This window comes from Carassius carassius, chromosome 42, assembly GCF_963082965.1.
Source record: "Carassius carassius chromosome 42, fCarCar2.1, whole genome shotgun sequence".
Lineage (NCBI taxonomy): Eukaryota > Metazoa > Chordata > Actinopteri > Cypriniformes > Cyprinidae > Carassius > Carassius carassius.
Window position 1 is genome coordinate 6,600,975 of NC_081796.1, and position 19,797 is coordinate 6,620,771.

The following is a 19,797-nucleotide window of genomic DNA, read 5'->3' on the forward strand; positions in this document are numbered from 1 at the left end:
TGAAAGTTTCCTTCAATGTTTTACGTAAAACACTGGAACTTTAAATATATGATTACAGTACTTCAGACAAGTACATACATTTAATGCTGAAAGTGTCGTAAAAGGATTCATCAGCTTTGATTTTCAAGCAGAAACGTCATTGACTGACAAGTCTATTCAAGCCCAAAATTGTGTCTTTGTTCTAAATGACATAGCAGCCAATGTGGATGTGTGTCTACATGGACCCATTAAGACTTCACATTTTCCGTATTGATATTTTCACCCAGTAAACAACAAATTATCAATAAGCTGATCAATACACTATTTAAAAATTCTGGTCTTACTCTTCATGAAGTCATCATAGTAGAGAAGGCTTTTGCACTCTCATCAGCACTCAGAAAGGGACGAAAAGAACATCCAATTCTCCTTAATCTTAAAGATATACGATGAGACATACAAAGAGACAGCAGAGACTGCTTCAGTATTTGTAAATTATTTTTTCCACATGTTTCCACTGTATACTGAAAAACAATGAAAAGCATATCATGAGTTTTAAAGGCTGCAATTCGCTCTGGCATGCTGGAAATGACCTTCTGGGCCAATTCCTAACTGATGGCAATCAATTTTTGCCTTATTAGTCTTGGCTTCTGCTTGTCCACTAGCCTTCTGAGGACTGAACACAGGTTCTCTATGGGATTTAGATCTGGGGAGTTGCCTGGCCATGGATCCAAAACTTAAATGTAATGATCTTTAAGCCACTTCTTTACCACTCTTGCTTTGTGACACAGTGCTCCATCATGCTGGAAAATGCACAGATAATCACCAAACTTCTCATGGATCATTGGAAGTAGTCCCTCTTGCAGGATGTTTTGATACCATTCTTTATTCCTGACAGTGTTTTGGGCAGAATTATTAGAGAGCCCACTCCCTTGGTTGAAAAGCAACTGCACACATGGATGATCTCAGGATGCTTCACTGTTGGCACAACACAGGACTCATGGTAGCATTCAACTTTTCATCATCAAACAAAAAAATTTCCAGATGTCCCAAACAGTCGGACTGGAGCTTCATCAGAAAAAATAACTTTGCACCAGTCTTCTGCTGTCAAATCCTTGTACTTCCTGCAGAATTTCAGTCTGTCCTTTACGTTTTTCTTGGAGAGAAGTGGCTTCTTTGCTGCCCTTCTTGACACCAGGCCGTTGTCCTAAGGTCTTGGCCTCACTGTGCGTGCAGATGCTCTCACACCAACCTGCGGCTATTCCCGAGCAAGCTCTGCACTGCTGGAGACACGATTCCGTAGCTGACTCTTTAGGAGGAGACGGTCCTGGTCCATGGTTCTTTCAGGTGCAATATTCTTTGTAGCAATTTCCTGATTGTGAGCAGGTGTGTCACTAGGCCCTTTTTAGGGGGGCTTCAGTAAAATAATAATGACCTAGAAGCTGATTGCATAGCCTTAGAAAAAAAGATTTGCATTATGTCATTTTTTTAAGTGTTTAGAAGTGGCAAAGTGACTGATTAATGTGAATGTGGAAATGTAATGTGAAAATGTAATGTGAAAAATAATAATACAATAATAATAATAATAATAAAATATATATATATATAGGGCACATCAAACAATATGCCAGTCTACACAATTATGTTGTCTATATTCTAAATGGATATTCATGAATATGATCTGATTATTTAAAATGATTTTAATTTTATAATTCAGGGAAAATTATTATATTTTAAAATTCTCTTGATGAGCACGTAGAACATACTGTATAGGCCTATGTTTCTGCTTATTTTAGTATATACACAATATATTAATGCCCAGTTTCACAGACAAGGTTTAAGCTATAGTCCCAGACTAAAATGCATGTTTGAGCTTTATTAACTGAAAGCAACTTTTTAACTGCCATATCTTAATAAATAAATAAATAATATATACCCAACCCCCCCACCTCTACATTGGGGACTGAGCTCCCTTAATTTTAAAATCCTAAAAACACGCATATGAGGCCATTTTGATGCATTGCGATGATGGCTGCATGTATTTCTTTGGAAGTAATCATTGCTAACAAAAACAAAATGATTGGAAGCACTTCTTCCCTCCTTTTATAGCAATCAGTCTGCTATTACAATCTAATTAGTATAATAGTGATATCACCTGACTAGTACTCATTCACATTAATGTTAGCTGGTCATTATGTGTCAGGATCAAAAAATTGAATTATTTTTTTTTTGCCACTAAAACTTTTATAAATTTTATTAATTATTTAAAATGTATCTGATAACTCTACACTAATCCTGTAGAGTGAAACAATGTGAATGAACGCCACAACTTCGCAGAACTTTGCAGAACACAAAATTTACGTCACTGCCAAAGTCAATCGGGGGTACCAAATGATCAGTGATAGCAGAATGAATGTGTCACACGTTTTAAACGTTTTAAAATGGCATGACTTGTTCGGTCAACAGAAATACTGGACACGCAGGCCTATAATAACTGCTGAAATGTTTGTGGGGCAAATCTCAGGTCAGTCTGAGCACTCATGGTATGCACAATGTGTACAGCCATACACCTGCAGGCGCCACTGATAGCAATGGACTTATTCAGTACAGCCTGACAAAAATGCTTTAATGTTTTATGACTTCATCGTTTGGCTGAATGGAGCTTTGAGTTAAGAACTCAAAGAATGAAATTGACTGACTCTGAATGATCTTTAAATGCATCTCTCTTCAGCATGTTTATTTTTGTTTCTCATCACAGCTGTCTGCACCAACATCTGCAGTCAACGTGCTGGAACATAAAAACAGACTTGTGCAACATCCTAGTCTCAGTTGAGAGAAATAACATTATGAAGCACAGATGCCCATGCAATCTAAAGGCCTGTTCACACCGATATAAATTTGTTTTGCTTTGAGTAATCAATATATATGTTCAGATGGGCTGAATAAAAATGCAAATTGGGTGCCAGTTAAGAAAAAGCATAAATTAAGATACAGATACTGTGTTGTGGCTTGATTTTTCTGTTTTGTTAAGTTATGTTATGCACTATTCTATGCTGTTTTTAAACATTGTGATTAGTGTGTTCACTCTGAAAATTCCAAAAAGAAAAAGTATACTTCAAATACCAGGTGATGTATTTATTTAACCAAGGAAATGAAGTGTGAAACTTTAGACACTACGTGCACTCAATGGTTGCAGCTTTAATTATGTACCGGAACTGGCTATTATACTCTGATGTTGGATGACAAAATAACTTAAACTACATAGTAGAGTACATAGTGCATACAATAAGTGTTTAGTTTTAATTTGGACACTAAATTCATTAAACTGTACTGCAAATATGCTATTTCATGGAACAGCGTCTGCTTTTGCCAGTAAATGACCACCAGGGCAATATTGTTTGGTTTGCTGTCTGGGTGGAACAAATCCACAAAACAAATCCTGAAGTGTGCTGATTGATAACCTCTGGACAAGGTTGTCGGTATGGAAATGAGCCAAATAAGTTAATGCTTCCTGAAGTGGCTGTGTAGCTTTGTAATAAGATAGAAAGCCAGCAAGAGAATAACCGTAAAGATCAGCGTGCCTGGCATATACTAAACAGCCACTTCTGCCTAATTGCTTGCCTGTGCTACATTAAAATCTACTTAAAATACAATTTGTGCACATTAAATAAATGTATCATAGCATTAGTTTTGGCAGTTAAACATTTTCAATTTGAATTTCTGTGCAAGCCAAAGTTGCACAAACATGCTGATTGCTTACCGAAACCATTACTGATGGTTTCAGATAAAAATTAGCAATATTCCAAGTAAGTACTTGACCTGCATACTAAAATTGCATTATTTTTTACCACTCTTTCTAAATCATTGAAAAATGAACAGAATAAACATTGAAATCTTTGACATATCAGCAATCATTACCAATGCCAATTAAATGTATAACTTAATTGAGTAAAATGCAGTTACGTTATTTATTTATTTATTTTCATTTCAAAAGACATTCATTGATTAACTGGAGTCATGTGGATTATTGTCTTGTTTTTATCAGCTGTCTTAACTCTCATTCTGAGGGCACCCATTCACTGCAGTGAATCCATTTGGTGCAAGTGATGTAATGCTAAATTTCTCCAAAATCTGTTGAAATGAAGAAACAAACTCATTTACATCTTGGGTGATCTGAGAGTGAATATATTTTTCTTTCACTTTTGGGTGAATTATTCCATTAACAATATGATATGAAATATATCAAATTCCAAATCAAAATATGCTAAAATATGAAGTTTCGTATAACCAGTTGCTTCCCAAAACCAGTCTGTGAATGTTAAGGAAGTGAGCCGATGGGCATATAGAGCATCAAAGGCATATGGAAATGATGCTAATAATCCTCCAGACTCCATCTTTCTCATATACTTAAGGAGAAAAATCATTATAAGCTATATTGTGGTGAACGCTGGTCCTGCAGGCAAGATGAGGTGTGCAGAAGAGGAGGTGTGCCTGAGGTAACATAGATCTCTGTGTTTCTCTCTATCCGTTTCCTGTCTTTTACTCTTTCTTCCTCTCAGACAGACACAGAAGGTGCAGTCATGGAATACTCTCTGCTCGCCTTAATTGAAACCATGGCCAAGCAAGTGTGCTAATTTTAGCGGCCGTGTTCATCAAGCGTAGGAGAGCCACAACCTTCATCCAATGTCAAATAGGACCTATGGCTCTGTATTGCCATTATTAACTCACAAGACAGAAAGTGGATTGGTAACAATGCCATCATTTTGTCTTGATGATGAAAATCCTGTTGATTATTGTGATTAGTATAAAGTGACTGTAATTACTGTGGCAGACTGTGACATTGGATTGTATTTCAGTCTTCTCTGAGAAGATGACTAGAGCTGTTGAGATTTTTTTATTTATTTTTTTTTATTAACCAAGGCATCTATATTTTGTTAAAATGCACAATTATTTTCTCTGACATGAGGACATTAACTTGTTTGACTAATACATTATAGAGTAAGAGGGCTTTCAGTTGCTCCTGAGCTGTGGCGCGGTTCGCATGAATGTGCAAGCAACACGGACTCGGGTGCACACTTGTTCAGGAAGTAAAGTATCCCGCGCATAAGTAACACTGTAGATATCATTGTTTCCTCAACACACGAGAGAGCCGAGGTTGATTCCACACACTCCTAAAAGTCAAAAATAAATAAATTAAAATTAAATAATTTAAATAATTTAAATTAATTTAAATTATATTGTGCATAATAGCACCAAAATAACAAATATGCTCAGCCGCGTTGTGTTCTCCATGCGTTTTCCGTGTGTGTTTGCGATGACGTGAGGTGACTGCAAACGCACCTGGGTTCGATACAACTATTGAGTGTGAAAGCAGACCAACGTTGCGGGCGGTGCCGGGAACAATCACGCTTGAGCTCGGACCGCAGCAAACGAGCCCATTATAAAAGCCCTCTAAGAAGCATCAAATAGGAAAAATGTTGTAATTTACTTTTTTACTTTACAAATATTTTACAAAATAGGCTCTTAACTATTTTTCTCCAAAATTGTTATCAATTTATTTAACACATTATATTTATTATACATTTGTATATATTATATTTAAATTTGCACTTTTGACAACCCTGCGAATTGACAATACATAAACATCAAATAAATAAATAAAATAGACAGACAGACAGATAGACAGATAGATAGATAGATAGATAGATAGATAGATAGATAGATAGATAGATAGATAGATAGATAGATAGATAGATAGATAGAGAGTTGATACATTGTGTTACATTTGGTAAGGCAAATTTGAAATTGTAACAGTAACTATATGATTTGATTAAAAAAATGTATTTTATACCTTTTTATTGCTTTATTGCTTAAATGAGACACATTTCAAACTATATTTGTAGAAAAGGTGCACTTTTATCATAATGAATCATCTACTCAGTTACACAGCTGTCATCATTATTTATTATAATAATAATTATTATTATTTATAATTAGTATTGTTGCCGTTGGCAGAGGTTAGTTAAAAGATTTGTGTATGCGACTGCATTGAGTGATTACCATCGTTATAACTGTCACAACAGTAAGACCATGTCACACAGTGGTGAAAAAGAGCCATCTGCTCTACTAATCCAAGTTAGATTTTAATCCTTTAATGTCCTCAAATACTTTTTTTATTGTATAATCCTGTTTGTAGGAATGAAGCAAAATATCAGCTATCGAGCCAAATAAGATAAGACGCGTCCTCACTGAATGGCACCCAGATGATGCAGTTAATTAGATCTCCATTCCGAGGACTATTTTGGGCCCTGTATGACCAAACAGCTGATCATAGAGAACAGCAAAGTGATGATGTTGCATTCCACTTAAAGCTGGATGACAAATATTCCTACATTATATCTCCTACTTCTGGATGTTCCGTTGCTCCATGTTTTGGAAATTCACATTCAGCATTTGTTAATGCTACACTGCCATTTCTACCTAATTTAACCCATATAAAGTAGTTTTTCTAGTATAAACGAATGTAGACACTGCCGTTCAAAAGTTTGGGATCAGTAAGATTTGTAATGTTTATTTCTTTTGTTTGTTTGTTTGTTTTGTTTTTTGTCTTTTAAGAAATGTGACACATGATCCTTCAGAATTCACTATAATATCATGATTTATTATCTGTGTTGGAAACTGTTTTTCTGTTAAATATTTTTTGGGAACCTGAGATCATTTTTCCAGGATTCTTTGATGAATAAAAATATAAAAAGAAAAGCATTTATTGTAATAATATTTTACAATATTACTTTTTTAGGTCAAATAAATGCAGCCTTGATGAACATAAGAACTTTACAACATTTAAAAAAAAAATCTTAATGTTCCCAAACCTTTGAACAGCAGTGTATTTCTAACTTAAATAAATCCAGTTAATTTAGATGTTACCGTTTTCAGACGTTTGAATATAAGCAAAAGCAATCTTCTAATTTTGAAGGTTGAAAGTTGTTATGCAAATAATTAATATCAATCAACGATCTTTTACCGTGACACTGCAAAGTTTGTTAAATAATTCTTTGCTGCATTCTTCTTTTTGTAGTTGTAAATTAATGTCTAAAATACAAACTGATTAAAAGATAAACTGCTAAATTGATTTTTATGTAGTAGTATGTGACCCTTCATATGACATTACAATTCATTACTTTTTTTTGTGTCAGTGCAACAAAATCAAAAGTGATTTTAACATTTAAATCAAACATTAGCATACTTTTAAAAGAGTACTTATTACAACAAAATACTTCAAAATAAAATAGTTAAGTGTAAACTGAATACAATGTTTTCTGATACTTAATTACATTGTCAATTGAAAAAATATATAGTAGTTTAAATTCATATTAAAAGCAAATAGAACTTTAGAGTACTTTACTGACCCACTTAACAGGACTAAGTTTCTTTATGGTATAATGAGCACATTCGCACCCTAAAGAGAGCAGCCCGAAAAATGGAGCACAGCTGGATGAAAACAAAACTAAAGGTATTTCGTATTGCTTGGAGGGAAAGTAACCTATCCTACAGAAAAGCATTAAAAACTGCTAGATTTAATTACTTTTCATCTCTTTAAGAAGAAAACAAACATAACCCCAGGTATTTATTCAATACAGTGGCTAAATTAACGAAAAATAAAGCATCAACAAGTGTTGACATTTCCCAACATCACAGCAGTAATGACTTTATGAACTACTTTACTTCTAAAATCGATACTATTAGAGATAAAATTCTAACCATGCAGGCATCATCCACAGTATCACATCAGACATTGCTCTATAGATCCCCTGAGGAACAGTTCAACATATTCTCTACTATAGGAGAAGAAGAATTGTATAAACTTGTTAAATCATCTAAACCAGGGATAGGCAACTTCAGTCCTGGAGGGCCACTGTCCTGCAGAGTTTAGCTCCGACCCTAATTAAACACACCTGAACAAGGCAATCTGTGTTTTCGGGATTACTAGATAGATACAGGCAGGTGAGTTTTTATGAGGGCTGAAGCTAAACTCTGCAGGATAGTGGCCCTCCAGGACCAGAGTTGCCTATCCCTGATCTAAACCAACAACATGTATGTTAGACCCTATTCCATCTAAGCTCCTAAAAAAGGTGCTTCCAGAAGTCATAAATCCTCTTCTGACTTTTATTAATTCCTCATTGCCATTAGGATATGTCCCCAAAACCTTCAAACTGGCTGTTATTAAGCCTCTCATAAAAAAAAAAAAAAAAACACAACTTGACCCTAAAGAACTTGTTAATTACAGACCGATCTCGAATCTCCCTTTTCTGTCCAAGATACTAAAAAAGGTAGTATCCTCACAACTATATTCCTTCTTAGAGAAAAATGGTATCTGTGAGGATTTCCAGTCAGGATTTAGACCTTATCATAGTATGGGCCTGCTCTCCTTAGAGTTACAAATTACTTGCTCTTATTATCTGATCGTGGTTGTATCTCTCTATTAGTTCTATTGGATCTAAGTGCTGCATTCACACTATTGACCACAACATTCTTTATAGTTTTTAGACTGCATTAATTAGGTAAACCGGAACCAGGAACACTACTAGATGAGCCCCAGATACAGATGCCCTATTCAGACCTTGTCTCAGACAACCACCGGGTCAAGATCACAGGAAACAGATGATTCTTTTGCACAATCTGATTTTGCTGCAGCCTGGAATTGAACTACTGGTTTCGTCTGGTCAGAGGAGATCTGCCCCTCCGACTGAGCCCGGTGTCTCCCAAGGTTTTTTCTTCCTTTTGTCACCGATGGAGTTTTGGTTCCTTGCCGCTGTCGCCCCTGGCTTGCTTAGTTTGGGACACTTCATTCATTTACAGTGATATCATTGACTTGATTGCAAATTAATGCACAGACAATATTTAAACTGAACAGAGATGACATCATTGAATTCAATGATGAACTGCCTTTAACTGTCATTTTGCATTATTGACACACAAATGTTTTCCTAATGAATGTTGTTCAGTTGCTTTGACGCAATCTTTTTTTTGTTTAAAGCGCTATATAAATAAAGGTGACTTGACTTGACTTTAAAATATGTAATTTCATAATTACATTATGCTTATTTTGTCTCATAAAGTACAGCTAAATAAACTGACAAGCATTTATGGTAAACTAATATGCCATTTCTATTTAATGAGTTCATGTACTTAAATATATTTGCAAATATATATTTATAATGATGAAGTTGCAATTTAGTACGTTTACAGTATTTAAAAACTGTAAATTTAATATCAAATAACTCTACAGTTAAAATATAATATATACATAATTAAAATATATATATACACAATTAGGTGTACGTCATTTTCACAATGGCATATGGTATAACAAATTTCCTATATTTTCCTAATAAGAAACTGAGAATTATTTTTCCTTTGCTGAAGTTCAGTCATAGAGATAAATATCTCTAAGTAAATATCTTATTATAGATACAAAACGGAAGCAAATTATTTATAAACTATTTTTTAGGTTTACCTTGTAAAGGAACAATGTCTGAAGATATCGTGTTTGTTGATGGGATTGGATAGGGGCTGAAATGTGATGGCACAAAGAGATGCCGTCACTGCGCTCGCTGACATTAAAGACTTTGATAACGGCCGACAGTACTCGATGGAATGACCCTTGTGTCAAAGCATGGATGACAAGCAGGTCCTTGAGTCACATTAGCCAAAACTCACCCTGTCAACATAATGCATTTCCATCACATTTCTCTCATTTTGTTTCCTTAAAATAGAAGAACAACATGAAATTGAGATCATGCTAAAACATAATGCTTCAGTACACTTGATTTATTAAGAGGATGCTTTTAAGATCATCTGCCATTCAATAGATATGTGCCTTGAAGCTAGCTGAGGTTCTGTCGCTGCCTGAACAAATACTACAAAATACTTTATGCTTCATCCATCTATATTTCATTAAGTCCACGGCAGAATGACAGTTTGCTCTTTAGAGAGTGTGTATAGCAGTCTCCTGTTTCATTGTGCAGGTTTTGTTGGCTAATTGAATTTTATCTAACTGTCTTCCTTTCTTTTTGGACTACATTAGCATAACAGCGCTTGTGGATGAAAAGAGGTGACGTCCGTCTACATGCGTTTTCTTTTTAATGAGCCCCCAACCTTTTTTTATACCAAACTGAAATTCAATTCAAACCGAGCAAAACAGCAAGAAACTGTGTTTACACTAATTCCAGCTAACACAGGACTGGATGGATTTCTCCCAAAGGACTCGATTATTTCAGACAAGAGGTCATAAAGGACATCAATATTAAAAGTAGCCATTTTCAGTGAATTCATATTAGCTATGTTCAGAATTGAATACCAGTTCAAATGCACTGTATACACTATATACTGTTTATTATTTGGAAAATGACTTTATATCTTATTATTTTATATTTTAAATCTAATATTATGCATCATGCATCAAATGCATGTATCAAATCAAACTTACAAAAGTGATTTTATAAACATAGAAAAAATATGCAAGTAAAATGTCTAATTTAATGTTTCAAAAAACTTCTGTGAAAATAAAATATCAAAATCTGAATAATGTTCCATTGTCATTCACTATAAAATATATATTTATGAACAAAATTAACCAACATACTTATTATGACATGTACTTATAAAAATATATAAAACTAAATGTGATCATATTAAATTGTATTATATTTTACATTATTAAAAACTGACAAATGGGTAAAAGCTAGTGGTTTGAAGGATAGTGGCACAGATTGGTAAAGATTTAAAATTATAATTAATTCATTTTGGGGGGCTCTTTTTAATGTCATCTAATGATTCTTGTTCTAAATATGCCTGACAGGATTTTTGGTATGTAAACTATTGCTACACTGAATGATATTTTAGTGTATTGGTTCTGTAAATCATAGTTAAAATGTATTATTTATTTTTTTATTTATTTTTGTTTTTATGTTGTTATGTTGTTATGTTGTTACGTTGTTACGTTGTTACGTTGTTACGTTGGGGGGAGTCGTGGCCTAGTGGTTAGAGAGCTTGACTCCTAACCCTAGGGTTGTGGGTTTGAATCTCGGGCCAGCAATACCACGACTTAGGTGCCCTTGAGCAAGGCATCGAACCCCCAACTGCTCCCTGGGCGCCGCAGCATAAATGGCTGCCCACTGCTCCGGTTGTGTGTTCACAGTGGGTGCGTGTGTGTGTGTGCGCGTGTGCACTTTGGATGGGTAAAATGCAGAGCATGAATTCTGAGTATGGGTCACCATACTTGGCTGAATGTCATGTCACTTTCACTCAGATGGATGGATGAATGAATGAATACAACAGAAAACATTCTAATGTATAGAAAAATTAAAGCTGTATTAAACTTTTTTATTGTTTTGATGCTTGCAAACCCGTTGAAAACCCATACTGGAAAACTAATGTAACATGATGTTGCAGAAAAAGCACTGTCTCTTTAAGTCTACCATGTCAGTAGTAATTGGCCTATTCCTAACTCAGGCTCCCTTGGGCTCTTGGTAGGAGCTTGTAGGGCAGAGGACCTACAGCCCATGTGGGTTATAATAGGACATTGTGAATTTGTGTATCCCCAGAGGCCCCTGGCAGACCGGACAGGCTTAATAGAGTTCACTTTTCTCTCTATCCAGCCCTCACTCACATCTGACAGAGGAGAAAGATTGTAAGCTCTGGTACCTTTAGATCTATTTAATGTAAACAAACAGTTATTTAAACGTGAATGAGGGGGCAAATATTAATGTTACACCAAACTATAACATTCTAAAAAATGTTGAAGTTCCAAAATTATTGTAGCGTTTTGGGGACAGTACTCCAGCTTGCAAATCAAGGTCTATATGGTCGCAGTTGTGGAAGAACTGAGAAATGCATTTCTAAGTTCAAAAGTAGATCTCAATACATGAAATCAGAAATGAATACATAAATACAAAGCTACATAACATAGAGGAATCTCTGAGAGAAGGACATAGCCTTAACCCTCTGAGGTCTGAGGGTATTTTTGGGGCCTGGAGAAGTTTTGTCATGCCCTGACATTTGTGTTTTTTTCAGTTTCTTATAAACATCTAAATGGCTAAAATCTAATCTCACTGTAATCAGCACAATCTGGGCTATAATAATATGTGAGCAGCATGTATGTACACAGGGCTGGCCCGCGGCATAGGCGGTATAGGCAAATGCTAAGGGCGCCACTCATCCATGGGGCGCCAGAATGAGTGAACGAGTGAATTTTTTTTTTAACATATTTTTTTTATAATAGGCTACTATTTAAGAACCATTAATTCGAAATACTACCAAATAAAGCAAAAAAAAAAAAAAAAAAGTCCAGCTCTTTCAATCTTCCCCCACCCATCGAGTGCTTGAAGTGCGTCAGAAACAGAGCGCGCGCACGATCAGTTGTTTCTTTTACTGTCTATGGTTGTTGGTAATTTGTTGTGTAGCGTGCCCGACGCCGCATCCAATGTAGACAGCACTGCTTTTGTTAACACACAGCTCGTAGAAACGGGCCTGGCAGCTCGCGCCAGTTCTAGACACGGTGAAAGTTTCCTGATTGTTATGGAAGACCGAATTTACATGACACATTATAAATGAGCATAGTCTGCGATAGATACAGTGCCAAAAAGAAGAGAAGAGGATAAAGACAGAGGTAAAGAGATGTAGTGAAAGAACAATTTATTGCATAGGAGTAAGATACTATAATTTCATGGCAGTTATTTTTACCTTAAACTTAATGTTAGCAGTTGTTCTGAATTCTGAGTCCCCAGACTGTGATTTTGTACAATCATGTCAGTTTTAAGACGCATTTTGTATTATCACTTTTTTATTAATGTTTTACTCTACAGTTGTGCAGTTTTGGGGGGATACAGTACAGGCCAAAAGTTTGGAAACATTACTATTTTTAATGTTTTTGAAAGAAGTTTCTTCTGCTCATCAAGCCTGCATTTATTTGATCAAAAATACAGAAAAAAATGTAATATTGTGATATATTATTACAATTTAAAATAATTTGTTTTCAATTTATTATACTTTAAATTATCATTTATTTCTGTGATGCAAAGCTGAATTTTCAGCATCATTACTCCATTCTTCAGTGTCACATGTGACATCCGGTCTATCACATTTGTGGGAAGTCGTGGCCTAATGGTTAGAGAGTCGGACTCCCAATCAAAAGGTTGTGAGTTCGAGTCCCGGGCCGGCAGGAATTGTGGGTGGGGGGAGTGCATGTACAGTTCTCTCTCCACCCTCAATACTATGACTTAGGTGTCCTTGAGCAAGGCATCGAACCCCCAACTGCTCCCCGGGCGCCGCAGCATAAATGGCTGCCCACTGCTCCGGGTGTGTGCTCACAGTGTGTGTGTGTGTGTGTTCACTGCTCTGTGTGTGTGCATTTCGGATGGGTTAAATGCAGAGCACAAATTCTGAGTATGGGTCACCATACTTGGCTGAATGTCACGTCATGTCACATGATCCTTTAGAAATCATTCTAATATGATGATTTATTATGAGTGTTGGAAACAGTTCTGCTGTAATGTGTGTGTGTGTGTGTGTGTATATATATATATATATATATATATATGCTAAATCATGAACACAATGACAGGGTGAAATGGGCTGTGATGCATGGGGAGCCAGGTAAAATCTTGCCTAGGGCAGCAAATTGGTCAGGGCCGGCCCTGTATGTACATGATTGTGTTTTTGAGAGAAAAAAAAATATGCGTGGTTAGTGAAAAACTAAAAATGTTAAATCACTTGAATAAGGAAATAAAACACATAAAGAACATTGGTTCCCGGGACTTTTGAGAACTGGAGCTTATAGCCTAGAATTTTTATTTCTAAATTATGTGAAAATCATCTTGTTTACTCACTTACAGAAAACAATATATTGATTTAAATTTTCTAAGACACTTTTTGTTGGTAAAAGTCATATGCGAGTAGGCGTCAACTATCATGAATATCATTGTGATTTACACCTGAGAATACAAAGGCCTGCATAATGAGCTGCATAATGAGCCTTTCAGTCATCTGTGCCACAGAGAGGGAAGAGTTACAAGAAAGAATGTGAAGACAAAATAAATGTATATAATTTTATGTTTGTAGTTTATTTAGAATATATTTAATTATCCCACAACATAATTTAGTATTCACTTGCAAGTGCAGATAAACAGTTTATTAGGAACAATCAAAGCTGACTTTCGAAGCTGATTTTTTTTTTGCATCATTGCTCCAGTCACACAATCCTTCAGAAATACTTTTAACAATCTGATTTTCTACAAAAAATATATATATATATATTGTTATTATTATTATTATTATTATAATTATTAATGTTGAAAAGAGCTGAGATTATTTTTTCAGGTTTTTGGGGGGGGATCAATTGAAAGAACAACATTGTTTGTTACATTTGTTAAAGTTGCATTTATTTGTTAGATTTATATTATGTACATCAAGCTTTTGAATGGTATAGTATTGTATATTGTTATTGAATCTTCATAATGTTTTACTTGATTATACATTTAGTCAGGAATTGTAGTTTGGAAAAAGTCTAACTAGTAAAATGTTATGTGAAAACTAGTACAAGTAATATATATAAAAGAGACTTACTCATGTTTATGATCTCTGCTGAATAAAGCACTTCATTTTTTTTCTGAGGAAATCCACATCACATCTTTTTGGGGTGAATTATGTCTTAATCCTCTCATTGCGAAGCAAACAGTAAAATAAAAAAAAATTGAAGATCCAACCAGTTGTGTGGGCGTATTCAAGCCGCGCTTCAGTGAAACATTAGAATCTGAATAGAGCATTCAACGCGGGGGCGTGGGGGCATTAGAAGATAATGAAAGGAGACGTGAAAAACGGATATTGCGTTGTTTTCATATGGATTACTTTATCACAGAATATTTGATTTCGGCACTTTTTTAGTTTAAAAGTAAACATGTCAGGCTTTCTATAGTTATAGCTCTCATGTCTCTTCGTTGAGTATTCACTGAGTTACAGTTCGTTTTAATGACGCGTGTCTAAATGAAGATCAGCGCAGACAACGGCAGCAGACAGCACACCTTGTTTGTTATCTTTATTTTATAAATGCACAAAGTTTTGTTGTTATTATGTCTGTTCACAAAAAAGTAGACCCTTTACAGATTCGATTGATGTATATTGCTCATATCTGTACGATCAAAACTGAAAGTGTAAGTTTAAGTTTATTTCGGGGTTATCAGGCAACCCAGTCTCATATAAAAACGTACCCTGACTACGTTGGTCCAAAGTGCAAAACGTAGAGGGGTTACAATAATGGCCCTTGAATTGTATGACTGTTACGTTTTTTTTTTGCCTATTCTTTTCCTATTGTTTTGCGTCCAAGTCACATGACTTTCAAGATTCCGACCGTGAGAACAAAAAACATGGCGGACATTTCTCTCATTTTTAGTGAAAAAATCAATATTTTGAGTTAGTTTCTGCATAAAAATAAGTTTTGATTACATTTCTAGCGAGGAATATATATATATATATTTCATAATATTCACTTAGTGAATGTACATAATCACTCGCTTGTTCTTTGTTGCGAAGATTTTTCAGATCTCGCCAGAATAACGTGAAACTGCAACGTTTTGGTTGCTATGGACGCTGCTATCGGCTAGCATAGCTGTGGCCCCAGATTCCACATACTCTTCCTTGCGATTTCGCTCCGTCTGACGGATCAAACTCCTGCCCACTATATGCGATTCGTCTTGAGGTTGATTTGCTGATCAACACATTAATCCGTGGCAGCGGGAGAAGCTAATGTTGACAAAGTGACGAGTTACGATCAGTCCGCTGTTTTTGATTTTCAAATCTACCGGAACCTCCGTGCATTTAACTTCATGTGTGGTGCGATCTCATTGATGGGTGTTGGGTGTTGACATGTCAAGGCCCCACGAAGAAGAAGAAGAAGAAGAAAAAGAAAAAGAGGGAAAATAAGCAGGAAAAGGTAAACAAGGAGGAAAGGTTGACCAAGTAGAAAATGAATCACCTTGACCCCGAAGATGCCATATTCCTGGTTGATGCGTTCCTGGATGAGTGCAAGGTAAATAACATTATCTCAGTTGTGGAAAAAGCATACGAATTACATGCTAATTACAAGGTCTAAGACCATAATAGGCTCTGAGGTATAGCAGGGAAAAAGTATCAAGGTGCAAAACTGCAACACTCCAAAAAAAGTGCAACTATACAGTACCAGGTTCAATGTCTTTATTCAAATGCAAGCTATAGTGCTGAGCTGAGTTCACACGTTAGAGCCAGTGAGAGTTTAATTCAATATTCTGTCAAAACGTTTAACTTTCTTTTCTATTTTTCAATGTAGAACGGGTTTTCTAGACGGGGACACAACCGTTAGACTGAATTTTTACAATGTAATATTATAACATTGGTTTTATAATGAGATGTTTATAGGTGGTGATAACCTTGGTGGGTGGTGGTTTATTCTGTGGCTTAATTGTTTATTTAGGTGGATCAGCATGGACAAACTAAAGGAGGGTCAAAACAATCCAAAAATCTGTGTGTTTGGCCTGATGAGGACAAAGATGGTCAACCTCTGCCCAAAAAGATGTAGAGCTGGAGAGAAACGAAAGCGAGAATCAGCTACTGGTTGTTGTTTTTTTTTGTTTTTTTCATCATTAGTTGCATTCATTATTCATTGAGCAAGTTCTAAATTGATATTTATATTTTTGCAGTTTCTTCAGCAAGCGTTAAAAGCGTGTCCTGTGTTCCGTCTACCAGCACAACTGAAGACACTGTGATCATCGAAAATTTTTGTTTTTTTTCCCTTAATACTTGTTTCCTCATTTGTTATGTGGTAATTGCCAGGAGAAAATGCCTCATCACGCTTACCCCAAATTTCCACCAGATGCGTAACGGCTGCGTTACGGCTCCGGCACGGCGGCGGAGTCAATAGGTTTCCATTAAAGTCAATGAGTGTATTTCCACTGAATGCGTTACAGCTGCGTTCCGACTCCGGCGATCCGCAGCCCTCCGGAGCAGATACGCAGAGCTTCTATTTTTGCCGGATGCCGGAGCGCTCCGCAGCACTACAGGGCAGAGTACGCAGGACAGGAAGTCGAGTGACAAAACAGAACAGCCAGAAACAAAATAAAAGATCCGTTTAATTTTCAAAATAAAATACACCGCGCTCATATTTCCCTACACTACACCTTGAAAACGTCATAATGGGCGGAGACAGGCTTGTTGAAGTTTTAACCCCGTTGACACGATCGATGAAGAAATGAAAAGAGAAAAGAAAAGGTTACGATAGTAACCGGAGACGTTCTATCCTATACTCCTTCGGATGGAAAACTGTTCCTGGTTTGGTAGTTCTGTTGATAGAAACTACATATCGCGCGATCACACCAGAATTCGCGAGATTACATGGGGCATCGTGACGTCAGCTGTCAGTCATGACCGCAGCCGTTCCGCAACAAATACGGACCTGGTGGGTATTGACGGACGATGGAACATGGAGCTGTCACGCAGCGGAGCCGTAACGCAGCCGTTGCGCATCTGGTGGAAATTGGGGGTTATACGCGTTAATCGACTTCAGAGGGTTTTAACCATGCAGACAGTTATTGTGGCTCATCAGGAGCCAAGAGGGCAAATTAATTTCAATCTTCTAGAATGGTTTGCCACTATGTTTCATTATTTCATGAGCAATCCGCATTTGATAATTAGTCCTAAACCAGAGAACTGCTTATAATCAGCAAACTCTTTTCAAATGATTTAGGACACACAGCAGTGTTACACATTTTTACATATATCATGGATTATTACTTCATCAATATAACCTATAATATTATGTTTTTGGAGAGTTGGACAACATGACATCTTACAACTTAAACTAGCATTACCTTGTCAAAAGAATTATATTTAAAAGATATCACTGCTTCACGTATACTTTTCTGTTGTTTGAACCAAATGGATTTTTCATTTCATTATATTATTCTTCATTATGAAATCAGACCATTATGCCACACTGACTTTATGCCTCCAAAAAATATATATTAAAAAAATGTTTTAAAAATATAAATAACATGCAAGAGTTTTATTCAATTCACAGTATGTGTAAATTGCATTTTTTAATACATTAATAGATCCTGACAAAATATTGATGATCACATCATTGACACTTGGGCCAATAAGCAGCCACCCAGAACAAACTATCAATACCCTAGTGACGACAGACGACCCTAGCAACCATAAAGCAACAATCTAAAAACACTCCACACCATATCAACCATGTATTGATATTATGCCAACCAACCACAACAGCCTCACATTGTTTGGCGGTGAGCACCGACCTCACATTTTGTCTAAAAAAGTACAACTGTACTTACTAATCATCATACATGTGCTCTACGTGTCAATTAGCTCAAGATACACCAGATAATGGAATTTGTCAAAGTGAAGAAAGACTTAACCTTCATAGCCCAGACATTTTGCTTCATAAATATATGTTTGTCCACCATGATGAGGTCTAAATTAAAAAATTCCGACATGCAACATTAATCTAAAAATGTCAGATATATGAGAGGTGCCTCTTGTTGCTGTTGTACATCTTTCATTATTTATTCATTATCGTAGTGACTGAAAGGTATCCCGAGAGTGAATACTGGAGACATTGCTTTAGAGAACACCCCTTCCCTCCTCCATTGCCCCTTTATAAATATACTAAGTGGCAAAGAGTGGGCCTAAAGACAAGAGGATGGATCTACCTTAAAGTAATGGCCAGCAAGTGTTTCGGAATTCTCCACACAGGGGAAACAAGCCATCATAAGACAAAGCCTTGGCCAAATATCGACCTGCACAGGGAGGTTACAAATTACAGGTAAACTACTGAACAAACCCATAGAGACACTGGATTGCGCTGGCTTTCCTCGTTTAGACAATAGACTGGAGAATTTGAAGATGGCAGATATAAACACCATTTTTTCCATATGCTGCAAATTGAGCTTGGTTCTTGAATTGTTACACACCACAGTCAAACTATGCAATTAAAACCATTCAAATCAATAACATCAGATGATTCACCCAAAAGAAGCTATAGTTCATATTAACAGTTTATAATGAACAACCGTGGCTGTAAAACCTGAGTCCATGGTGCTGGTACCTGTGGGATTAATTAGTAAACAGGAAACAGCCCTATTCCTGTCTCCGGTGTTATCAGCGCCCCTTAACTCATCTTTGAACAGAGTCGAGGATCCTTGAACACAACATCTCCACCATGTTAGCCTGATCAGTCTAAACATCTCCAATGACTGTGGTTGTATAATTGAGAAGTGAGCTGATTGTTCGGGGGCCAAGGGGTTTCTTGCTATGCAACCAGCATTGGTTATTTTTAGAAGCACTCTCTACACCTGCAGTGATGGTTTGCCATACTAACCAATATCATCTGAGGGATAAAATACTAACTATTTGAACAATAAGACTATGAAAAACAATTATTGCTACTGCATTAGATAATGTTGCAATTCTGTAATAATGGATATTGTTTGGACACACTTAACTCTGCACTCTGAAACATGGATTTAAACCCCATTTTTGTATTGTAAACACAATCAAAATTAACTTGAATTAATTCTAATAATGATTTAATTTGCTAAATTAAAACAATACTAATTCCAAATAAACAGAACAGTAATCCTCATAATAACAGATTATGTGTGGATAATCTGCGCTGTAAATTTAAAAAATTCAAAATAAATAAATTTTAAAAAGTTGTAAATAAAGATTATTAGATACAAGATACAAGAAAATTCTACTTCAAAATGTCAC

The 19,797-nt window shown here is 35.9% G+C and overlaps 1 protein-coding gene across 1 annotated transcript in view; it reads right to left on the reverse strand.

The window, feature by feature from the left end:
* Positions 1 to 19,797, reverse strand: part of LOC132124024 (probable G-protein coupled receptor 158) — a 164,901-nt gene that overhangs the window by 143,828 nt on the left and 1,276 nt on the right. The gene's annotated exons all lie outside the window — the stretch shown is intronic.